Raw genomic sequence first — 21,079 nt, 5'->3', positions numbered from 1 at the left:
TTAAACAGAGTGCTATTCTGTTTGGGGGATGGGTGTTGCTTTGTAACAGTTCAACTTTGGAACGTGACTATAGCTAGCTCCCTGCTAATAAGCAACTGCCTCTTTAAATAACTGTTCCCTGCAGAGATTATAAAGCCAAAACTCCTGCCTCGGTTGTTTTTCCAGTAACAAGTGCCCTCACAATTGGGAAAGGGATACAAAGACGGTTTCAAAAACACCATCTGACCGTGTTTGATTTCCTCTGCACTGTTCTGTGAAAGAGAGGCGTTACCAATATTTAAAGAGGAGGGATCGCCAGCAAATGTAAAGTTAAAGCCCAATACTGACAACAGTATTGAGGTCAGCCATATGCAGTGAGCTATGTGACTTTAGGCTGTCTGGATTAGAATGATTTGCTGCTATCTGTGAGTAATGTGGTTTTATTTCCCCCCCTCTCTCCCCACTGTTGCTGAGAAATGTCTGATTTATGCAGATTGGAGTCGGTGAATTTGCTAACTTGTGGAAAAGTTTGCTGCACTCTGCTGTGATGTAGCGATTTACTCCAATTACTGACAATAGTACTGAGCAGTTACACGTTTAAACTTGCTGCCGTTGGAAAAACCCCAGTGTTTGGTGTTAACTCGGCGTATGAACACACAGCCTCACTCCCTTCCAAGTAAAGCTGTGGATTTTACAATAAGCGTTTCCCTAGCCCCCCTTAGACGGCGTTCCTGACACGCCCTCACTGTTTAACATGGCAGGATCCTTTAAGGGTAACGTTTACAGGAGATAGCGTTAACTCGAGGGCACCAGGGTTGTTATCATTGATCTACAGTTCGGAGGAGGCCATTGCTACAATAGTACAAATGTTGTAGAGCCACATCCCCCCTCGCCCTTTCAGTCAGCGCGAAACTGGAGACACTTGGGAGAAAAGCTAGTGGATTTGTTTCTGTCAGGAAGGACTAGTTGAGAGGCGATGTGATGATTCCGTAAATGTTAAAGGAAAGATCTTCTTGCAGTCATGTTCGAAAACTCATTTTTGACAAAAGGGCCACTTGTTACAGCGGTGTTGGCGACAGTTTGGAGTAAGTTAACAATTCATAAGGACAGGAGCCAGGCCATTCAGCCCGCCAAACATACCTCGTCATTCAATATGATCATGGCCGAGTGAACATATCAAAACCTTTGAAGGGCTTTTGCCCGAAACGACGGTTTTTCCTGCTCCTCGGATGCTGCCTGACCTGCTGTGCTTTTCCAGCACCACTCTAATCTTGACTCTGATCTCCAGCATTTGCAGTCCTCACTTTCGCCTACATCAAAAGCTTTTGCCCACCCCATCCCTATAACCCTGTGCTGGGAATCAGAACTCGATCAATCCCTCCCATAAACACACTGAGAGACAGTGGCAGAGGACTCACAATCCTCTAAGTAAAATCATTTCTCCTTATTTTGGACTAAAATAGCATCCCCCTTTTACATTGTAGATATTTTTTACACGGTGTGGTTATTACACTCCTGGAGCATGTGGGACTTGAACCTGGTCATCAGGCCCACAGGCAGTGCAGGAATCTTCCTCTCTATTGAGAGATGCTAGTAAACTTCTTGCTTGATAAGCTCAGGAAAGAAATGTAGCTGTGTCTGATGTGATGCTGAATAGTGATACCCACTTTGAGAGGAGGCTGGTTTTCCATTATATCCCACACCTTGGGGTGGCACAGTGGTTAGCACTGCTGCCTCACAGCGCCAGGGACACAGGTTCAATTCCAGTCTCGGGCAACTGTCTGTGTGGAGTTTGCACATTCTCCCCGTGTCTGCGTGGGTTTCCTCCGGGTGTTCCGGTTTCCTCCCACAGTCCAAAGATGTGCAGGTTAGGTGAATTGGTCATATTATAAATTGCCTGTAGAGTTAGGTGCCTTAGTTAAGGGGAATGGATCTGGGTGGGTTACTCTTCGGAGGGTCGGTGTGGACTAGTTGGGCTGAAGGGCCTGTTTCCACACTGTAGAGAAGCTAATCTAACCAGGTAGGACTTGAACACAGGTCTCCTGACTCAGAGGTACAGACATGACCACTGCCCAATATTGGCCAGTCCCTTATGTCAAATGGGAAGCAGGGGTGAATTGCCTGTTGAAGGGATTATTGACAGTTAACAGCAGCTCCTCATTCGGCAGCTTTCCATCTTCACTATCCATTGCAAGTAGACTAAATGCTGCACATTTTTGGCATTTAAGTCAGAGCAGATACCCAGTGGCTTCATTAGAACTTCTGGCTCAGTGATGGTGTCCGTGCCACTGGACTGAGAGATCTGCGTTCAAGTCCCACCCTGCTCTGGAGGTGTGCAATAACAGGTTGATTAGGAAACTGGGTTTTAAAAGAAAAACACCCAGTGACTTCAGCTCACTCCAGACTACAAGGGGTCTCTACCTATTCACCACTGTAGGACATCCAGGCACACTGCCATATGCACCGTCTGCAATGCCAATCTGTAAGAACCCTCCTCTCTGATCCACATTCAGTACACCTCTCCCCTTCATTGCTGGGGTGTATTGGCAGCCATTATTGTAATGCTGCAGCAAGAACACTGAGTGCTGAGGGGGTTGCACCCAGTTCATGCACTGGACCAGGTTGCAGCTCCAGGCTGTTCATTTGCTCTCATAGCATTCACTCGCTCTGAATCTACCTGGATGCTCACAGTATCCCTGCCTTGCCTTATCTTTTTATGCCTTTTGCTCCTCAGCCGTAGATACAAGGCTCAAAGTCTGAAAAAGTGTCCTTATTGTCAGCAACTGTCAGCTAAGTTGAAGGGGTGCTACCTTTTGGGCAGGCGTCCTGTTGCAGAACTCAAGGGCAGCTTCTGAGATTGTGTCTGATTTTGACAAAATCAAGCAAGGACCACTTGTTACAACAGTGTGGAATAAGTTAACAATTCATAAGGACAGGAGCCAGACCATTCAGCCCACCAAGCCTACCCTGCTATTCAATATGATCATGGCTGAGTGAACATATCAAAGCCAGAGACTTGGACATAATCATCAAGTCGCTTGGGCAATCAGTCAGGGTCCCTCCTCATTTGGGGTGAAGTGCTGAATGTCAGGCAGCTTGCCACCTGTCCTGGCTCTTTTGCCTCCTGTGGGCTGTTTCCCTTCTGGAATGAGAGAGGTGCAGCTATTTCAGGAGATGAAAGTGGGTGGTACAGGCATTCGTTGTTGGTGCAGGTGGGGAGGTGGTTGCGAGCAAGTAAGTAGACAGTGCATGCAGGGGCAGTGGTGCCAAGGAGTCGGCGTGGGAGAGTGTTGCAGGCAGTAGTGAGAGTGGTAGAGTGTGCGTCTTGTGGGGAGGTAGGTGCAGTAGCAGAGAGAGAGAGAGAGAGAGAGAGAGAGAGAGAGAGAGAGTGTGTGAGTGAGAGGTATCAGGGTCAAGATGGTGGCACCTACCCTGGCAGAGTGGAGGAGATCATTGACCTTCTTCCAACAGTGTTGGGCATTCCTCCAGATGGCAGAAACTGTGTCAGCCTGGGTGGTGCCCTCAGTCCAGCCTGGCAGCATTTGATGTTGTGCTGTCCTAGGAATGAGAATATTTCACCAGCGCACCACCCTGTTCACCAGGTCATCCAAAAGCCTGACTGAGAAACCAGGTTTCTTTTCTCTGCCATGTCTGGGACAAATGTCTAGAGCCGTGCAGGGCAGCCCCAGAGCTTGTCAAGATGCCCCCATTGGCTTTCAAAGATGGTGCTAATGCTGGCGATACAGATTCATTCTCTTGGTTTCTTTTTTTGGGTATAGCAAGGGTAGAATATAGTCAAAAGGGTATGGGTAAATAGCTAATGAGAATGGTAAGACACAGTGAGAAATTCGCCAGGTCTTGAAGGGAAAAACCCACCATGAAACTTGATGGCACTGATACTTAAGGCCTAAAAACATGACAGGTTCCTGCTTGTAAAGCTCATTTCAAAGAACAGTGTGAGGAATTAACACTGTGCTTATGAACCTAGTTAAGGAGGATCAGCTAGCTCTACATTTTATGGAAAAAAAGCCTACTGTTCACAGAATCTGTACAGCCTGAAAGCAGGCCATTTGGTCCATCATGCCCACACTGACCTACCTGACAACCCCTACCCTATAATCCTACATTTCCCATGGCTAACCCACTTAACCTGCACATCCCTGACACTAACGGGGGCAATTTACCTTGGCCAATCCACCTAGCCTGCACATCTTTGGACTGTGGGAGGAAACCAGATCATCTGAAGGAAACCCACACACGCAGGGAGAATGTCTTTGTGGAATATGCAGTCGCCCGAGGGTGGAATTGGACCTGGGTCCCTGGCACTGTGAGGCAGCAATGTGAACTACTCAGCTGTCTTACCCCCATGTTATGGAAGTAGTTCCTGAAGTTATGTTAGTAAGATCAGTGTGTTTTTAGATATTTTAATCACCATGTCCTGGACATGTTATAACTCACATCTGAGACAAATGGGACTTGAACATTGGCTTCTGGCTTAAATGCAGGGATTCAACCAGAGTCTGCCAAAATATCAAGAACAATTTAAAGCACTTCAGAAATTTTGCAGAGTCATGTAAATTTGCTGTTTTGGAAATGGCTGTGTGTTGTTACTACAGAAATAAATCTGCTTTATTAAAAGAGGACTACTCAGTAAGTAGATATTGGTCTTGATACGAGACACAACATGGTTACAGAACAAGATCATTTTGTCTACTGTTTGTTACAGTTCTCCAAAAGAGTAAATCTGTAAATTCTAGTTCACTGCCATTTCCCAAGTCCTGCAAATGTTTTCTTTTCAGCTCCTTATCCAATTCTTTTTTGAAAGTCACATGTATCCCTCGGTTCAGTGTAGATTCTAACCACTTACTGCACCAGAAAGGTCTTCCTCACATTGTATGATCTAGTATAGAAACAGAAAATGCTGGAGAAACTGAGCAGATCTGGCAGCATCTGTACAGAGAGAGAAACAGGGCTAACGTTTCAAGTCTGATATGACTATTTGTTTTCAGAGTCATACCAGTTTTGGAATATTAACTCTGCTTCTCTTTTCACAGATGCTGCCAGACTTTCTCCAGCATTCAGTTTGTTTCAGTTTTCCAGCATCCAAAGTATTTTGCTCTTATTTTCATAATACCTTGTGTTTGTTTTAATTTTAATTGTAAGACTAGGGTCAATTGCAATTAATTGACTAGGTTTGGAGAGCTAATCAGAAAGGGACTTGCAGCCCAGAATAGTTATTAAACCACAGGGTACGGGAACACATGGCTAATACTGATACTTGGCAAAGGTCAATGGAACATATCTCAACCTCCGTTGACTGTGTTCATTTATCTTTTGGTTACAGTTGATCTTCTGTCTTTCCCTCCTCCAGATGAGTCCTAATGGCTCGGTGGTTAGCACTGCTGTCTCTTAGCACTGGGGACCCAGGTTCGATTTCAACCTTGGGCGACTGTCTGTGTGGAGTTTGTACATTTTCCCCGTGTCCAGATCAGTTTGCTCCCACGTTTCAAAGATGTGTAAGTTAGGTTTGATTGGCCGTGCTAGATTGCCCATAGTGTCCTGGGATTTTCAAGCTGGTTAGATTAATCATGGGAAATGCAGGGTACAGGGGTAGGGGACTGGGATTGGGTGGATTGCTCTTTGGAGCGTCAGTGTGGACCCAATGGGCCGAATGGCCTGCTTCCACACTTATTATCTGATACGTATTTTATGCACACATCCCAGCTTGGCACTGTGCCATCTGATTGGTCGGTCATTGCCTAATTGCCGTACTTGATGGTGATATGGGCCTGGTTCAAGTTGTTGTCATCATTGTTTGTAGGAGGGGGAAGAGGGCCATCAAGATTTGTGCTTTCTTGCTGCTTATTCATCCACTAGAAGAGACTAATATACGCTTGGGCCAATATCACAATCATCTGGTTAGATGGGTTTCCAGTCATTAGTTAAAATTCTCCATGCGCATTCTACGGGTTTTTAAACAAAGGATCTTTTACATTGTCTGAATTCACTCCTTTTGTTGATTCCTGACACGGGCTGTTCCCAGGGGCATGCATGGAGATAAACATCAAATGTAGCTGGAAGGGTGCTGTTTGGTGTGCCAGTGCAGATATGATGGGCTGAACTACCAACTCCTGCTCTGTACCCATTCTGTGACTCACTGGTTTTCCACTGTGAAGGAGTTGCCCGTATGTGAATGTTATAGACTGGCACATTCCAAAGTGCAGGAATAGTTGCTGGGGGCTGTGTTAAAGCTTTCTCCAGCTGCTGCAGAGACACCATGGGGAACGGATACCGTCTTTGACCTTTCAGCTGTTGTACACCAAGGTGGTGGGTCCCCTCGAGGCCTGTGCCTTGCAAGGATTGCACATTGTTAACATTAAGCACAGTGAGGCACCTTAGAGCAGAACGTGGGGTATGGAGAAAAGATCATTTTCTCTTGCATTTTCTGCAGTTTTCAATTTGAAATGTTTGACCTTCAGGCTGTCAGCCATGTATGGAATGTATAATTGTTCACAATATGACCCTTATCATATCTAAGTTCAGTCTCATTCTACTGAATTTTGAAGTTGAGATCTCTTGTAATGTTCTCTTACAAGGTTTATGAATAAAGTATATTTTTGGAAGCAGTCATGTCATGTGACATGTCATGACTTGTAAACAACTGTAGCTACCACCAGCTGAGCTTATGTATTGTGCTTTAGTGTTTATGTTACATATAGAAAACTGGTTTAACCAATACACTTCAGGATAGTTATTGTATCTGTTGCTCCCGATGCGGTCTCCTCTACATTGGGGAGACTGGGCGCTCGTAGCAGAGCGCTTTAGGGAACATCTCCAGGACACCCGCACCAATCAACCATACCGCCCCGTGGCCCAACATTTCAACTCCCCCTCCCACTCTGCCGAGGACTTGGAGGTCCTGGGCCTCCTTCACCGCCGCTCCCTCACCACCAGACGCCTGGAGGAAGAATGCCTCATCTTCCGCCTCGGAACACTTCAACCCCAGGGCATCAATGTGGACTTCAACAGTTTCCTCATTTCCCCTTCCCCCACCTCACCCTAGTTCTAAACTTCCAGCTCAGTAACTGTCCCCATAACTTGTCCGGACTTGTCCTACCTGCCTATCTTCTTTTCCACCTATCCACTCCACCCTCTCCTCCTTGACCTATCACCTTCATCCCCTCCCCCACTCACCCATTGTACTGTATGCTACTTTCTCCCCACCCCCACCCTCCTCTAGCTTATCTCTCCACGCTTTAGGCTCACTGCCTTTATTCCTGATGAAGGGCTTTTGCCCGAAACGTCAATTTCGAAGCTACTTGGATGCTGCCTGAACTGCTGTGCTCTTCTAGCACCACTAATCCAGAATCTGGTTTCCAGCATCTGCAGTCATTGTTTTTACCTATAGGACAACCAAGCTCTAACAACTCTACTACAAAATAAACTAAAACGTACAATGTCACCAATGCTTTCTTTGCCAATCATCTTAAATTAGTCCACTAATGTCTTTAGGGAAGAAAACAATCCAAAGATGTGCAGGTCAGTTGAATTGGCCATGCTAAATTGCCCATAGTGTTCGGTGCATTAGTCAGAGGGAAATGGGTCTGGGTGGGTTACTCTTCGGAGGGTCTGTGTGGACTGGTTGGGCCGAAGGGCCTGTTTCCACACTATAGGGAATCCAGTCTAAACTGCTGTGCTTACCAACATGTGACTCCAGACCCACAGCAATCTGACCTGCCCTCTGGGAAATTAGGAATGGCCTAGCCAGAGATATTGTCATCCTGTGAATGAATAAAAGAGAAAAAAAAAATTGGTGTCCCCTGGTTTCTAACCTTTTTACCAAGAGGAACAGTGCCTGTGTATTGAGTCAGATCCTTTTGTTATCTTGAACACATCTCCCAAATATATTTTCAAATTTCTCTTTTCTGGATAGAACAGTCTCAGATTCACCAATCTACCATGTAACTTAAAAGTATCTCATCTCTAGAACCATTCTCGCCAATCTTCTATCTCATTAACATCCTCTGAGATCTCTGTGCTCCTTCAATTCTGCCAGCTTGGGCATTTGATGCACACTTGGTCATGTCTGTCACTGTCCTTCCTCTCAATCCCTCCCACTATCCAGTCTTTCTTTCTTGTTATGGTAGCTACTTAAAAGGCAATATTTTCATTTTTTCTTTCATCCTTGAGCTCCCTTCCTGAATTTCATTCCTTTCTTTAGTGTAGGCACATTCAGAAGGCTGTTGGCTAGGACATGCCAGGAGTTTGAGAACAGTCAAGAAAATTTCAAATTTGTTGTCACAAGATAAAGTTTATTGTGATATAAATTGAAATAAAACTGGATTGTTGAAGATTATATTTTTACCCTATTTCCTACAATCCATGCCTGTTCCTTTTAATAAGCGTTGATAGGTTTTAAAATGTATCACGTATCCCAGAGGGGGGGAGAAACACAGTGGTATTTGAGGTGAAAGTATTGGCTGTACTGGAGCACTACACTGAGGTGCACAAAACAGTTCTGCATCACAGAACCCATACAGTGTGGAAGCAGGCCATTCAGCCCATTGAGTCTACACTGACCCTGCAAAGAGCATCCCTCCCCTTCCCTTGTAACCCTGCATTTACCATGGTTAAGCCTGCACATCCCTGGACACTAATGGGCAATTTAGCGTGGCCAATTCACCTATCCTGCACATCTTTGGACTGTGGGAGGAAACCCACACAGACACGGGGAGAATGTACAAACTCCTCACAGACAGTCTGCTGAGGGTAGGATCGAACCTGGGTCCCTGGTGCTGTGAGACAGCAGCGCTAACCGCTAAGCCATTATGGCTCATCCAGAAGAGGAAACGCAGAGGATCAACTATAACCACTGTGCTAGCCCTCACAGTCATGAGTCATTGACCAGTTTTACTGGACTTTCCTTCTAGGATGGCCTACTTGAGGAGTTGATCCCACTGCTGTCTTTGGTGGGGAGTATACTAGTGAAGAGCAGCTCAGACCGATTCATATCGGTTGTTTTAATTTGGCGTAAACATGTTAAATGGGCTATTTAGAGAATGCTATCATGTTCCTTTGCTTGGAGAGGTTGGGTCAGTCATTTACACTCCAAGTTAGTGTCTTCAGGGTCTGGCTTAATCCAAAATTAAGAGGAATTATCTGAGCCTGGGATTGTTCCAGAAGGGTCTAGTATGATCTGCCGCAATCACCCTGTTGAAGGTACGGTATAAACGCAAGCAGCTGCTGTTGCTGCATTCTGTTTTCTTCATGCAAATAAAACAAAAACTTGAAGCAGGACTAGACCACTCGACGCTTTGAAAAACTTTTGTCCACAGTCACGCCTATTCCCAATTAACTTTCAAACCCTCGCTTATCAAAAACTTTGCAACTCCTTTAAAAGACTCTCACCAACTTTTGAGAAAGATATTTCCAAAGATTCATGACCCTCTGAGCCCTGTCTTAAATGGGCAACAGCTTATTTGGAAACAGTGACTCGTGGTTCGACATTGTCCTCCAAAGGGAAACCTCCTTCCCACCTGCACCTTGTCAAGACAGTTCAGGATCATTATATGTTTTAATCAGGTTGCCTGAAACCCAGGCAGATACAAGCCCAAGTTGCCCAAACTTTCCTCAAAAGGCAACCTGCCCACTCTAAGTACTTAGGTACTCGTCTTGAACTATTTCCAAAGTATTTACATTCTTCTTGATGTATGGAAATTAGTGCCACACAAAATGCTCCAGAGTGTTCTGGGTGTTGGCCGAGTTGTATTATCAGTGGATGGTGAATCCAGAGACCCAGGTAATGTTCTAGGATTGTGTTTGAATCCTGCCGCGGCAGTTGGTGGCATTTGAATTCAATTAAAAGTCTGGAGTTAAGGAACTAATCGCCATTGCTGACTGTGTCAGGATAAACCCATCTGGCTCACTAATGTCCTTCAGGGAAGAAAACTGCCATCTTTACCTGGTCTGGCCTGTGTGTGACTCCAGACCCACAGCAATGGGATTGACTGTTAACTGCCCTTTGGGCAATAAAAGCTGGCCTAGCCAGCAACACCCTCATTCCATTATTGAATAAAAAGTTTCACCAATGCCCTATTCAAATGAAGAACAACCTTCCTACCATTGTATTTGATTTCCCTTGCAATAAACAATAACATTCTATTGATTTTCCTGATTATGTGCTGTACATACATGTGAACCTTTTGTGATTCATGCAGTAGGTTTAGGACACCTAGATCTATCTGCATGCCAGAGCTCTCAAATCTCTCTCAATTTTTTGATTTTCTTTATTCTTTCTGCTGAATTGGACAGTTTCACATTTTGCCTTTCATACTATATTTGTCAACACTTAATCTTTATTTCCGGATGTAAGTTTGCTCACTGAGCTGGAAGTTCATTCTCATGAAAACGAACCTTCCAGCTCAGTGAGCAAACCTACATCCAGAACTTCACACTGAGCTACAAATCTTCTCAAAACTCGCTATTTATTTCCTTCTGTCCTCTTCAGACTTACTATCCCACCTAACTTTGTGTAATCAGCAAGTTAGGCAGCGACACCTTCACTCCTGACATTTCAGTCATTTCGATAAATGGTAAATAGTTGATGTGCTAGAATGAATCACTGTGGCGTATTACTTGTTGCCAACAAAAGAAAGATATAGTTATGCCTGCTCTCTGATTCCTATTATCTAATCAATCTTCTATTCATGTCAATGTTACCTTCTATACCATATGCTTTTATTTTCAGCAGTAACCTTTTGATGTGGCATGTTTTATATCCCCTGAAAATCTAAGTATAGTACATCCAGAGGTTCTCCTCCTTTATTCACAGCACAGTTATTGATTAAAGAATTCCAATAAGTTGGCTAGACGAGGCTTCCCTTTCACAAAACCATGTGGACTCTGCCTTATTACTTTGAATTTATCCACGTGCCTAGGTATAACATTTTAAAAATCGCTTTTAACATTTTCGTACGGAGATGTTAAGCTAATGGAAGGATGATGCTGAGAAAAACATCTCTGCAATTATCCCCATATCACTTTGCTCTCCCTTTTGAAGTGTACAAAAAAATATTCAAGTATATGTCCAACTTTAGCTTTTTGTAGGATAAATGATGCAAGTCTTTAAGATCAAAACAGCTACGCATTACATGTATTATATTTAATGCATTGCATTTGTAACTGAAATATTTGCTAGGTGTGTGAAGATAGTACCACATTTTTTTAAAAAGCAATATATGAACAAACAATCTTCAAAAAGCACAGGGCAGGGGCAGTAGGAGCAGATCCTTTCAGTCGTACAGCCTTCCACATAGGAGCAACTGGGCAGACTGAAGTACTGACAAGGTAAAAACAATGACTGCAGATGCTGAAAACCAAATACTGGATTAGTGGTGCTGGAAGAGCACAGCAGTTCAGGCAGCATCCAACGAGCTACTCGTTGGATGCTGCCTGAACTGCTGTGCTCTTCCAGCACCACGAATGAAATACTGACAGCCAATCATGTTTGAAATAGCTTTACATTTTATGGGTACCAACACTATCAATGTCACAGCACAATATGGTGCTGGTGTTGAACTGGGGTGAATAAGGTCAAAAATCACACATCACCATGTTATGGTGCAACAGGTTTATTAGAAATCACAAGCTTTCGGAGCACTGCCCCTTTGTGAGGTGAAGATTTCGCCTAATGAAGGAGCAGCGCTCTGAAAACTTGTGATTTCAAATAAACCTGTTGGACTACAACCTGGCATTGTGTGACTTTTGACACTAGGCAATACAATTGCCAAAAACGGAATCCAACAAAATAAATTTGCATCAAAAAAGCTATTAACATACACTACACCTGAAATACTGAAGACGGTGTTTATCAGCTGAGAAACCCTCACACGCACAATTTAAATGATATGTGACATGGTCATATATTAACCGAAAATAATTTGAATGTCATGCAAAGGAATTGTCATTACTCAAGGTTGAGTAAAAATGTACTCGTGTTAAGTTAATGAATTACAAAGCCCAATGCAGTTGTGCAGGGTTGAATGTGTTGGGATAGGTAAGAAGAGGATAATAGCAATGAAATCACTCCTAGGGAAATAACAAGATCTTATTTCAGATACTTATCCAATTACATCGTTTGTATATGTTACACTGGATTAAGAGACTTGTAATGGTTGTAAATGCAGCAAGATGAGCATGAAAGGGAGGGGTAGTTGCTTTAAAATACCTCTGACTGGAGAATATTATGGAAGAGTTTACTACTGGCGTAACTAATTCATGCCTTTAAACCATAGTTGAAGTGATCCTACTTATGCTGTAGTCACGGTTTACCAACATTCAATAGGAGTTTTAGGCCATTGATAGGATGATGTATATCTGATATTAACCAAATTTGTAGAAATTCAAGAATGCTGATTTCAGGCAGCGTATCAGTGTATATGATGTGTGTGAATAGAAGCAACCTGAAATTATATGAAGTTAAAAATTGGAAGCACTAGCTTTCGGAGTGACGCTCCTTCATCAGGTGCTCCGAAAGCTAGTGTGTTTCCAATTAAACCTGTTGGACTATAACCTGGTGTTGTGTGATTTTTAACTTTGTACACCCCAGTCCAACACCGGCATCTCCAAATCGAAATTATATGATGTTACATTGCCTGGAAAACTCTTGCCAAATTAGCGTTACCAATCAATAAAGCAGCCCTAAGTATCATCTTAGCCAAAGTTGATGAGTACTGTTTAATTAAAAGCTAGATTTGGGAACACTACCATATTCTCCTGTAAACCTCATTAGTGTGAAGAACAAAATGGCTTCAACAGATATTTAGTTTTGTAACCAAACGACAGCATCCCAAATAAGTTAGCCATCAGTTACTTAAAAAAGTTAGCAGATACTTAAAAGCGCACAAGTTGTTCCATTAAAATCAAATATACCTGGCTCATATGGCATTGGGTTGTTTTTAAAATACAATAATCTTTATTAAACAATTGAAATCAGAAATCATTGCAACAGAAAAATGAACAGTTGTGTTATCACGCTATAAACATTTTTGAACATTGTAACTTTGGATAATGAACTCAATTTAAAGCTGCAATGTTCAGAAAGGAGTTTGTTGGAGAAGACAGTTAACATTTTTTGAGTTTGAAGAAAATCAGATAGAAAATATGTGCATTGAGTTAAGTAAAAGTTGTTATGAACAGAAAATTAATGGCACTTGAATTTTTAATTCAATCAATTCTCAACTCTCTCCACAGCAAGAAGCAAGGTTAAGACTTCAAGAACTCTCTCATGCAATAACTGTTGCTTTCAAATTAGCTTGGAATATTGTGTAATGATTGGACATCATAGAGGAGGTCCAGTTTTTAATGGTAGTCATTGTGTTCTGTAGATAACTCTGTGTTAAATGTATCATGTTCACAAAATGGTTCCTGTTCCTGACCCCTGTTCTACAGGTTTCTTGTGATACAATAATAGTGCTTCTACCTCTGAGGCGGGCCATGAGTTCAAGTCCCACCTAGGTTGATTGGGGAAAAACAAAATCAAAATTGTTGTTCTACGACCTTTTGAGGGAAATTTCTAACCTTTTTTATGGGGTTGCACGGCGGCTCAGTGGTTAGCACTGCTGCCTCACAGTGCCAGGGAACTGGGTTCGATTCCAGCCTTGGCGACTGTCTGTGTGGGTTTCCTCCAGGTGTTCTGGTTACCTCTACAGTCACAAAGATGTGCAGGTTAGGTGGATCGGCCATGCTAAATTACCTGTAGTGTTCAGCGACGTGCAGGCTAGTTAGATTAGCTATGGGGAAACACAGGGTTACAGAGATAGGGGCTTGGGTCTCGATAGGATGCTGTTTGGAGGGTCAGTGTGGACTCTATGGGATTGAATCCCTGATGAAGGGCTTATTCCCTTTTTCAGCGCCACATACTCGACTCGATGGGCCAATTGGCCTGCTCCCAAACTGTCTGGTTCTAATGATCCTGCTTCCTGTCTCCCATTTTGAATAAAAGAGTTAGATTTGCAAATTTCTAGCCTAATGGTACCATGATGTAGGACTATGGTTTTTACTGTTCGGGAAACCCAGATTCTAAACTAGAGGTAAATGATTGTTTTGGTTTTTGTTCTGTGGATGTGACCTTTTTTTTTGGCAATAAAAAGTCAATTTTGAACAGAGTCAAACTGTTGTTTGCAGTAAATCATGTGATTTGCACTAAATGTTAAGCTTACTGGGAAGCTAATTGCTAAAGCGCTTAGTAATTTGAATCTTGCAGCAGATGGAAAAGGGGGCCAGAAGCATGTTCATTTCAGAAGTGATCTGTAACAGCAGATTCATACTGTTTCATAGTCATACGGTAATCAAAGTCCAAAAACTCAGTGAGTTAGCCAGTGTCCATCATCTCTGAAAGATGGAGAGAGTCACATAGAGTGATAGAAATGTACAGCACAGAAACAGACCCTTCAATCCAACTCGTCCATGCTGACCAGATATCTTAACCTAATCTAGTCCCATGTGCCAGCACTTGGCCCAAATCCCTCTAAACTCTTCCTATTCATATACTCATCCAGATGCCTTTTTAAATGCTGTAATTGTACCAGCCTCCACCACTTCCTCTGGCAGCTCATTCCACACACGTACCCTCTGCGTGAAAATGTTGCCCCTTAAGCCCTTTTAAATCTTTCTGCTCTCACCCTGAATCTATGCCCTCTAGTTCTGGATTCCCCCAACCCAGGGAAAAGACCTTGTCTATTTACCTTATCCATGCCCCTCATGATTTTATAAATCTCTATAAGGTCACCCCTTAGCCTCCGATGCTCCAGGGAAAACAGCCCCAGCCTGTTCAGCCTCTCCCTATAGCTCAAACCCTCCAACCCTGGCAATATCATTGTAAATCTCTTCTGAACCCTCAAGTTTCACAACATCTTTCAGATAGGAAGGAGACCAGGATTGCAAGCAATATTTCATCTTGTGTATGTGCAGAAGGTTGCTGAGAAGGGAAACTTTGTCAATTGATTAAGAAATTGTAAAATGAAGTCAGAAGGATACTTCACTGGGGTTAAAGGTATAAAGGATGTTATTGAGAGAAAGTGTTGAATCTTTTTACATGGTTGTGATCTGATCTTTTAAAATATATAAACATTTGATATTATTTTCCCTTTTGTCACAAATGTGTGTTCTTCAGTTAAAGGTACATTGGTGACATCTTGTAACCAAATTACAGAAAGAAAACTCATGGCCAACATGCCAGGTTTCACTTTGGGATCTGACTTGTTCAGCATACCATCAGCAGGGATCATCACAAATTGGGACTATTGGAGGGATAGAAATCCATTGAATTCAAGAGTGATTAGTGATTCTTTAAAGAAATAAATACATGGAAATACTGGACATACACTTCACAATAACACTGTTTATTACATGGACTGGAATAAAACAAAAAATGGCTTTGACGACTGAGGACAGTTCTGGGGGGAGCGATCTTGACAGTGGATTATTGAAATCTTTGGCTGAGGCTATACTGAGAGAGGCATTGCAGGTAGAAATAGATGCAGTGCCTCACAAAGATGGAATATTTAAAAGTTTAAGTTATAAAGAGGGAGACCTAAAATTGATGTGTTACTGGTAGAATTAGTTAAGATTCAACGAGAAACGAGAAAGAACTTGCCGTGGTGGAAAAAGTGAGAGGAAGTGAAATGAGAGAACTTTAATGATTAGATTCCCTACAGTATGGAAACAGGCCCTTCGGCCCAACCAGTTCACACTGACCCTCTGAAGAGTAACCCACCCAGAACCATTTCCCTCTGACTAATGCATCTAACACTATGGGAAATTTACCATGGCCAATTCACTCTCTCTTCGGAGAGTGGGAGGAAACCAGAGCACCCAGAGGAAACCCACACAGACACGGGGAGAATGTGCAAACTCCCCAGCCTGAGGCTGGAATTGAACATGGGACCCTGGTGCTGTGAGGTAGCAGTGCTAACCACTGTGCCACCGTGAATCCAGGAAAAGGAGTTGAAAGTCAACAAAGCGTAAACAAAGAAAAATAGAAAAAGAAAATAGAAATAGACAGTTTGAATTGGAGAGTAAGGGGAAAGAAAGTAAGGAAAATGGGAAAAAGCTCGATCATCTTCAAAGAGGGAAGTCCAACATGACTTGGTGAGAGAAAAGCTTAGAGTATATGAAGAAAGGAGGAAGTAACTCAGAGGATGATTCTGATTCTATTGAGAGATTTCATTTGAATAGAAATCTGCATTTTAGTGCCAATATTTAGGAGGATTTTGTGGAAAGACATTTCACCTCCATTTAAAAAAGTACTGTAGCCCAAAAAAGCTTGGTCTGGAACTTTGCTATTCTATATAAGAACCTCTCTGTAGAGTAGCTTAACTAGACACAAAGCACATTACAGCATTTGTAAATAATTTGACAGTGTACTTTAACTCCCCTTCCCACTCTCTCAAGGACATGCAAATCCTGGGCTGACTGCACCACCAAATCCAAGCCACCTGATGCTCTTGGGAAGAATGCCTCATCTTTCGCCTTGGGACCCTCCAGCCACACGGCATCAACATCCTTTTCACTAGTTTCCAAATCCCCCCCTCCCACCACCCGCACCTCCACACCTCATCCCAGATCCAACCCTCCAACTCAGCACCACCCTTTTTGACCTGTCCTCCCTGTCCATCTTCCTGCCTGGCTAACCGCTCCACCCTCCCCAACCCCAACCTGCAACCACCTGTTGCCTTCCCAGCTACCTTCCCCCCACCCCACCCCACCCCCACCCTCCTATTTACTTCTCAGCCCCCTTCCCCCTCCACATTTCTGATGTAGGGCTTACACCTGAAGGGCTGATGCCCGAAACGTCGATTCTCCTGCCCTTGGATGCTGCCTGACCTGCTGCGCTTTTCCAGCAACACATTTTCAGCTTACACCTGAAACGTTGACTTCTCCTGCTCCTCTGATGCTGCCTGACCACCTGTGCTTTTCCAGCGCCACGCTCTTCTCCAGCATCTGCAGTCCTCACTTTCTCCTAAATGTTATGTATTGTCAAGTGTGAAGCGATAGACTGGACAATTTGTTCATACCCGCAAGATTATAATTTAAGGGTCATGTTAAGAGAAGGCACTCCATCAGGAATAGTAAATGAAACTGGCAGGTCTAGAGTGGTCTGCTGCTCCATACTTTGGAAATGTTTGCTGACTTAGAACATAGTTTGCCATGGAGTTTTTCTTAGATTAGATTAGATTACTTAGTGTGGAAACAGGCCCTTCGGCCCAATAAGTCCACACCAACCCTCCGAAGAGCAACCCACTCAGACCCATTCCCCTACACCTAACACTATAGGCAATTTAGCACGGCCAATTCACCTGACCTGCACATTTCTTTGGACTGTGGGAGGAAACCGGAGCACCCGGAGTAAACCCACGCAGACACGGGGAGAATGTACAAACTCCACACAGACAATTGCCTGAGGTGGGAATTGAACCTGGGTCTCTGGTGCTGTGAGGCAGCAGTGCTACCCACTGTGCCACCGCCCTTATAAAACCAAGAACTGCAGATGCTGAAAATCTGAAACAAAATCAGATATTTCTGGAGAAACTCAGCAAGCCTGGAAGCTTCTGTGGAGAGAACAAAGAGTTAATGTTTTGAGCCTTCTTCAGAACTCTAAGTTTCTCCAGCAATTTCTGTTTTTGCTTCTAAATGAATTTTCTTTCTGTCGTTCTCCAACTGAAGGCTAGGTTCCTCTGTCCGCGCAGAGGAACAGCAGATTGTAGTGAAGTTTATCACTTTTGGAATTGGGCATCATGCTCCTAGTTCTATTCATGACCCCCTTGTGAAAATTGGCCATCTTAGTGAATATTGTTGAAGAGTGCAAACTACACTGAGAGCATGTTCCAAGCCAATTGGATAGCTGAGGGAAATGGTGTGACTCTGCTAAGTCATTCGTTTTTGATGACCACCTCAATTCCCTTATTTGTCATTGACCTAGAGCTCAGGATGCAGAAATATTCATAGAACAGGCTCTGAAAATGGAGGCTGTGGGACTCAACTTTTCAAAGAACAACATTCAGTATAATTTCCAGAGTATTCCAGCAAGTTGTTATAACATTCAAAACAATTGCCTCTGCTTGTATGTTCAAAGTTACATATCAAATGGGGAACAAGACAGTGCAATTTAAAAGATGTTGACATAATATAGAGTCATAGAGCTGTACAGCATGGAAACAGACCCTTCGGTCCGACCAGTCCATGCTGACCCGATATCCCAAACCAATCTAGTCCCATTTACCAGCACTTGGCCCATATCCCTCTAACCCCCTTCCAATTCATACACCCATCCTAATGCCTTCTAAATCTTGTAATTGTACCTACCTCCACCACTTCCTCCAGCTGCTTATTCAGTTTAGGGTGTAGGTTTGCTCGCTGAGCTGTAGGTTTGATATCCAGACGTTTCATTACCTGGCTAGGTAACATCATCAGTAGCGACCTCCAAGAGAAGCGAAGCTGTTGTCTCCTGCTTTCTATTTATATCTTTCTCCTGGATGGGGTTCCTGGGGTTTGTGGTGATGTCATTTCCTGTTCGTTTTCTGAGGGGTTGATAGATGGCATCTAGATCTGTGTGTTTGTTTATGGCGTTGTGGTTGGAGTGTCTTTGCTTTGCCTGTCCCAGGATAGATGTGTTGTCCCAGTCGAAATGGTAATTTTTTTCATGCAAGGACTGCCACAAACACTATGTAGGACAAACAGGAAGAAAGTTAGCCACCAGGATACACGAACACCAGCTAGCCACAAAAAGACACGACCCTCTCTCCCTCGTAGCCCTACACGCGGATGAAAAAAAACACCATCTCGACTGGAACAACACATCTATCCTGGGACAGGCTAAGCAAAGACATGCCAGAGAATTCCTAGAGGCCTGTCACTCCAACCACAACGCCATAAACAAACACATAGATCTAGATGCCATCTATCAACCCCTCAGAAAACGAACAGGAAATGACATCACCACAAACCCCAGGAACCCCATCCAAGAGAGAGATATAAATAGAAAGCAGGAGACAACAGCTTTGGTTCACTTGGAGGTCGCCACTGATGATGTTACCTAACCAGGTAATGAAACCTACACTCTAAACCTCAACCTGAGCTACAAACCTTGCAAAAAGCTTATTCAATACATGCACCACCGTCAGTGTAAAAAGATTTGCCCCGTAGGTCCTTTTTATATCTTTCCCCTCTCACTTTAAACCTATGCCCTCTGGTTCTGGACTCCTCTACCCTGGGGAAAAGAGCTTTAGTTATCCATGCTCCTCATGATTTTATAAACTTCAATAAGGTCATTCCTCAGCCTCTGACGCTCCAGGGAAAATACAGAAATATTAGGACAGAGTAATGGGGTGTTCCTTTTGAGTGGCAGTGGTGCATACCCTCATTATAATTGAAAATAGAGGGTTGGTTGGCTGAATAGCTGGTGTGTGATGCAGAGTGAAGCAACAGTGGGCTTCAATTCCCACACCAACTGGGGTTACCCGAAAGGACCCTCACTCTTATCCATTCCCCCTTGCCTGTTCTTGTGGTTAAAATATCACCTATCTCTCTCTCTCACAAGAATGCATGGCCTAACGTGACGATGGCAACTTTACCTTTTTCCTTGAAGTGCTGGAACCTAAAGATCTGGAGACCGTGATCTGGAAAGTGGATTAGGCTGATCGCTGTATTCCATATGGTGCATACACAGCTGGCCAAAGGATCTCCGTCTGCAGTGTACACCTTCGGTCCCTCCAAGTCTCTCACCTGTGGTGTGGTGATCCACTTACTGAAGATGCACATGAATTGCTAGTTGCTCATTAACCGAACAGCTGAACTGACTTTCACTCTAACTTTGTAAAAGCAGTACATTTGTATGGAAAGGGCAAAAAATAACTTCTTCACTATTTACCACTTAATGACAGAAAAATAGTTAAGAATGTTTGTGTGATCGCTTTTGATTTAAAAGGGCATTGCAAAAAGTACTCTGCGAAGCCATTAGCTTAGTTGTAAACTGACTAAAGGACAAGTAAATAACCAGAATAATAACCAAAGACAAGACAAGACAATTCTACTTGGAACTGGTAGGAAATAGCACGGTTTTGTCTGTTGTGCTAATCTTGAAAACGAGTTATCCTGAAAAACAACCCTTGAATACTAACCTGCTGCAGTTTCACTGTCACGGCTTTGTACAGAAAATGTCAAAGCACTTTCAGAACTGGATTGGGACAAAGGAAATTTAAAACGATCACTTGTCTTCAAACAGTTACCAATCAAGAAAGGTTGTAAGAAAACTCTGGACGATTCTAGCATTTGAAATCAGTGACTGTTTCTTCTCTTCCATATACCCCTTTCTCTGAATTTCAGTTTGAAACTGATGTTTGCTCAGAGTTTGTGCTTTGAAGCAAACTGGGACTATTTCCTCTACCTATAGCATGGCAAAAGAAGCCAGTGGGGATGATCAAAAATGCTTTTCATCATGGCGATGCGAGGAATCACGGACAAGCTGTCCAGTTGACAATATATGATATGTTAGCTTATTGCATTGTCAAGCTGACTTAAAGCATTCTGCTCAATGCTGCAAGCTCATTAGAAGCTCCAAGTATTACTCCAGTTATGTACTTCCTGAAGGCCCTATTCCTCGATCAGCACCAGTTCTTTTGGAACCATATTCACCTAGTTTTGTATTAAAATGAGAAACTCTCCTATGTGACGTTTTAGTTTATTAATAACGTGTGCAGGGAACCTTGCAGCCCACATACTGCATTGCACTCATGTTCACTCTTTTTTTACTTTTCTCTGCCACTCATGTGTAGAAATGTCATAGCTTTGTTCATTATTTAACAAATGAAGCCAAGGGTGGAATATTTGAATATGATATTTGTGAGGTGATGCATTTTTGAGGATCAAATTTAAGGTGTGAATTATGCCAGCTCATAGGAACATTAACATACAAATGAATCTGGGAGTGCAGGCTCACAGTTTCATAAGTGGCAACACAGGTGGCCAAGGTGTTTTAAGAAAGCATATGACAATCTTGCCTTCATCGGCCAGGCATGGCAAAGGGATATAAAACCCTTGCTAG

General features: G+C 43.2%; 1 protein-coding gene across 2 annotated transcripts in view; it reads left to right on the top strand.

Annotated features, from left to right (window-relative positions):
- Positions 1-202: 202 nt before the first annotated feature.
- Positions 203-21,079, top strand: part of LOC140464080 (alpha-N-acetylgalactosaminide alpha-2,6-sialyltransferase 2-like) — a 105,558-nt gene continuing 84,681 nt past the window's right edge. For both annotated transcript variants that reach the window (XM_072558771.1, XM_072558770.1), the window contains exon 1: positions 203-404. The gene's annotated coding sequence lies outside the window, so the exon portion shown is untranslated. The remainder of the gene's footprint in view (positions 405-21,079) is intronic.

This window comes from Chiloscyllium punctatum, chromosome 39, assembly GCF_047496795.1.
Source record: "Chiloscyllium punctatum isolate Juve2018m chromosome 39, sChiPun1.3, whole genome shotgun sequence".
NCBI lineage: Eukaryota > Metazoa > Chordata > Chondrichthyes > Orectolobiformes > Hemiscylliidae > Chiloscyllium > Chiloscyllium punctatum.
Note: the sequence above shows the minus strand (reverse complement) of the source record. Positions and strands in the feature narration are given on the sequence as shown.